The sequence below is a fragment of the Aplysia californica genome, unplaced genomic scaffold, assembly GCF_000002075.1.
Source record: "Aplysia californica isolate F4 #8 unplaced genomic scaffold, AplCal3.0 scaffold00368, whole genome shotgun sequence".
Lineage (NCBI taxonomy): Eukaryota > Metazoa > Mollusca > Gastropoda > Aplysiida > Aplysiidae > Aplysia > Aplysia californica.
In genome coordinates, this window is record NW_004797638.1 from 554,388 (window position 1) to 559,348 (window position 4,961).

The following is a 4,961-nucleotide window of genomic DNA, read 5'->3' on the forward strand; positions in this document are numbered from 1 at the left end:
CCTCGTCGTAACACATATGATCAGCATTTGATGCCGCAGTGTTCTTTGACTTGTGATCCGACTTTCGTTTTTCGTTTTACTTTTTTAAAAAGATTTTGTCACTATTTTCATTTGGGTCAGCTCTTTGTTGAAGAGGTCAGCTGTAACTGTCTTTTATGTTGAGATATCATGGATCAGTGGTGACCTACATGTTGTAGGCCTCAGATCTAAGTTCATGCTCTTGCTTCAGCCTATAGTGATGCAGAGTGATAGCCTACTTTGTAGTAGACGCTGTTCACTCACTACTTGGATACAGTCGGGTGCGGATAACTCGAACATATTGGGGATTGACAAAAATGTGTTTTGACATCCGTTATTATTTAGATAAATCGATATCTATTTAGGGAAACATTAGTTGGGAAATGGCAAATTGTACGAGCTGTCCATGATTTAGAGTTTTCTGTGTTCATGGTATCTATTTTTACACTATAGTATTAGTAGTGTTAGTAGTTTTGTGTACTACATAACTCTGTCATGTTCAGTTATGATGCCACATGAGTCTAGTTCCGCCAGTGCTTACGGGTTCATAAATGGCCCTTGGTCTTGGGAGTTACATTCATTATTCATGTTAACCTGGATGGTTATGGTTGTGCTTTTTTTGTTTCCTTGTTATCTAATGTAATGTTTTCCTTTATTTCTTTTTATTTAAGATTATCCAATTTAAGATGAACCAGTGCAATTGCTTGTCCAGATTGCGACTTTGGCTATCAATTTTTATGTTGATTCTCTCTGATTTTTTTTTTCCCTGGGAAACAATTTTGTTGCATTTTTTATTTGATGGAGGAGGAGGGAAGGTTCATGTTTTCATTTGTCCCATCAGCAAACAAGGACACCAATTGGTGCTATATGATAACCAGAGACAGAGTAGACTAGTCCATTGTGGTGCATTTATCAGTACCTGTAATGTAATTTTCTTTTCTTGAAATGTTATTTTTGTGTCGCTAGAGTACAAGTGGCAGTGGAAGAATGTTGTTGTTGACTGTTAAAAATTTGTATTCTAAGTTGCGTTCTTTTTTCGTGTTGTATGCCCTCTGAGTCATAACAATGTAAAAGTGGTCTCCGTCTAAGAACCCCATTGTCATGCGATAGAAAAAGGAGGTTCTTAGGCGGATTTTAAGGGACGCTATTCAGCGCCTGCTTCTTATTGGTTTTTGTTGTTTATTTTATGGGGAGATGCGGTAGAACATGGTTATAGCAGGGCTTTTGGTTCGAGAAGAAAAATCCCGCTGTAGGCGAATTCCAACTACTTGACTGCAAAGGGGGAATTACCTAAAAAATTCTAAAAATCCACATGATAACCTCCCTTCAATATTAATAAAATTTGCAATTTAGATTTAGATTAGTCTTCTTTTTCTAGTCAACTTCGTTGATTATCTCGGCCTTTAATTCAAGTGAGAGGCTTTCCTTTTTTCTTTGTTGGAAGCCATCTTTTCCTCGGTCTTGTTGCTTGTGCTATCGTACTTGTGGGTCTACTGCAGAACTGGTGAAGTGGATGCGTGCGTGTGCCTACTCAGCATTAGTAACTCTGTGAGAGGTTAAGGGACAAATAAAAACAAAAGACAACCGGAGAGACTTTAACTACATTAGAGGAGCGAGTTATTGCGTTAAAGGAGTGAGATATTGCGTTACAAGGGTAGAGGAGCGAGTTATTACATTACAGAAGCGAGTTATTACGTTACATGAGCGATTTATTACGTTACAGGTGCGAGTTATTACGTTACAGGAGCGAGTTATTACGTTAGAGGAATGAGTTATTGTACTAATCAAAAACCATTTATTACATAGTCCACCTGCTCGGCAGAACTCTGAAATGTTCCTAAGAAACTGTTCAGTGTAGGTGTGCGTGTAATGTGTAAATTTCTTTTTCTACTTGTTCTGGCCAGTACCCTTTCCCTTCACCATCACCCCAGCCTAGGCAAACTACTAAGGTATTGAATAAGCGTTTCTCTCTCTTGTTAATTTAAAGTTTTTTTGCGCAACCCCCCCCCCTTTCCGCTCCTTATTCCATACCCCCCATTTATAGTTTTCTTGCTTGCCACGACCGACAATCATGTGAAACATTATATCTAGAATCTAGGTATCTGAATGAAACTCCTTTTTTTATAAAGTAAATGGCAAATTACCCTCAGTATTAGTACTGGTACAGGGTTGGCTACCTCAATTTTCTGTGCAGCTGTGCATTTTTAAAACTTTTGTTCATTGGTTTATATTTTTTTATGAAACTGGTTTGTTCCTAAATGGGACAAGTTTTCACAGAAACTTACTAAAATCACTAAAATTTCATGATCTCTTGTTTTCTTTTCATTCACTGAAGGAGAAACAGATTTTTGTTCCTACTAGTACAGGGGTATGAGGTTGAATGCTCCACCCACCCCTTATTAATTTTGCACCACTGTCCAACCCCCTATTTTATTCCTATCCCACCTTTTATTCGATACCTTAGAGTATGGAACAGTACCAGTAGCTCGGAAAAGTATATTGCCTTGAGTTCTTATTAGTGTGGCATTTCTAATTTCATATTGTTCTTCGGAATGCTAATTTTAGAGGAAAATTTGATACATGGTAAAAGCAGAAAAGGCAGGTTCTTAGGTGAAAACTGCTTTACTTCTTTTGTCGTGAAATTGACCAAAATAGTGTAGCCATTTTCAAAAGGTTGACATGACTGGAGTGACTCTTTTTCTCCATTCGTGATTAGAGAATTTGTATGTAATCAGTTGGTTTTTTTTAATTTTATTTTTTTAAAATAAATACTTCGCGATGAAAGGTTACTTCAAATGGGGGGAAAAAGTACCAGTATTGACTAGAAAACATTCCAACTGTAATTTCACTATATGCTTCAGTTAACCTAAGCTACCAATATATCAATATGCATCCCTTTTTCAATTGGGCGTCGTTAGAAATAGAACCTCTCCATGTCGAATGAAAACCCAAGCTGTACATGTGTCTTTCAACACGTTTGTGATGCTCAGAAGCACTGCATTTTCATTAGGACCAAATCAGCCATTTGTGAGGTGTTGTGACAAAATGAGTACTTCTCGCAATCTACAAATTGAGATGTTGGTAAAAAATGTACACTGGTCAAATTTGTAGATTTTCTATTTATGCTATATTTTCAAAGTATAACATGCCTTTTATTATTTCATACTTAAATTGTGAAATCTTCACCTGTTAGCGTGATGTTTAATCTATGCCCATTTATAGGGCTTGAATCCGAGAAGTAACTCATTTTGTCAGCACACCTCACATTATGTTTGCTCTCTGTCATGCTAATACAAGCATTCTCTCCCAACGGTGGAGTATAAAAATCTTGACTGTCCTTTGCGAGTGATGTATCGGATTGTCGTGTCAACTCTGAAATTAGAAGAAATGTGGTTTGACTCTAGGTATCCTTCAAAGTGAACCATTTTGTCTTTTGTGCCTCTGACTCTATTTAAAATGTTGTGTACATTTTTTTGCTTTTGGTAAGATGGGCGCAGTGATAAAGGGGTTTGTTTAAGAGTACATGTACCAGAAAGTTAGTGATGAGCATTATCAATGGGGAATAGTTCGTTCTTGCTGGTGGTGGTGAAATGATCATGTAGTCAAGGAGAGCTTTTCATACCAGAATAAGGTATGGAAAACTGCATTTCTATTTCATCATAGTAGGCAGATCTACAGTGCAGCCTCTCTTTAACGACCTTCGATATATAACGACATCTTCTGTATAGTGACATAATGGTACCCAAGTCCTGATTTTTTCTTTTTATATATATCATTAGTAAGTTTTGGTTGCCTTTCTATAACGACAACTCTCTATAACATATAACCTTTCCATAACGACAACTCTCTATAACATATAACCTCTCCATAACGACAACTTTCTATAACATTTTTTTCTGGTCCCGACGATGTCATTATAGAGAGGCTGCACTATTATTATTATATTTTAGAATAGCAAACTTTGGCGTAGTTTAAAAAAAAAACACCTATTGGAGTTGTATGATGTGTCAACAGACTGTTTGTTTAGGAATTTTGGACTCGTACCCTTAAGTTGAGGGTGCGGTGGCGAAACAGTTAGTGCGCCCGTCTCGGAAGCGGAAAGTGCGGGTTCGAGCCTCGGTTCGGACCCGTATTTTTTTTTTTTCGCCCCCTCCTGCCCACCCAGCAGTGATGGGCACCTCACTTTGAGTTGGGGAAGTAAAGTCTGCATGGAAAGGAACTGGCCACCCTACCACAATATGCGGAAGGCCCAGGAAGTTGTCTCACGAAAAAGGCAATCCCCAATGTCTGGATCAGATGCGGGAACAACTTAACTTTACTTTACCCTAAAGTTCTTGGAGGCTATTCATGAGGTGGTCTGTCCATCTTTCACTTTCTTTGAGTTGTACTTCTTATTTTTGCTGTGAGGCCAGAGTGGTTTACAGTGACTGGGTGGGAAATTGGGTGCCATTCTTTATTTTTACATGAGCGTCAAGCTGAAATGAAATTGTTTTACATGTTGATTTCATACTGTGTATACATTGTTTGCTTCATTCTTTATTATAACCAGAAAAAGTATATTACTGTTATTTAAATGTTCTGTTTTTGTTCTATGTCATATGTCATGAATTCCTTCTTGATAGTTGTATGTTAATGAGTTAATGTTACTTATGTTTTGTTGTTAGTTTGTTTGGGGTTGGGGTTTTTTTTTGGGGGGGGGGGGGGTTGTTGGTTTTTTGGGTTTTTTTAGTTTCTTTTGTTTGTTTAATTCTATGGACGAATTCCATGGTTTCTCGACTTGAAATATGATTTACAATCATGTGTATTGTACTCCTTTCTTTTACTTTGAATAGTTTAAAATATTTGTCTAACTGAGACATTTCCCTGCAGGATATAAGATTGTTCGCTTTTGCATTTTGTTAATCACATTTCTCTCTCTCTCTCTCTCTCTCTCTCTCTCTCTC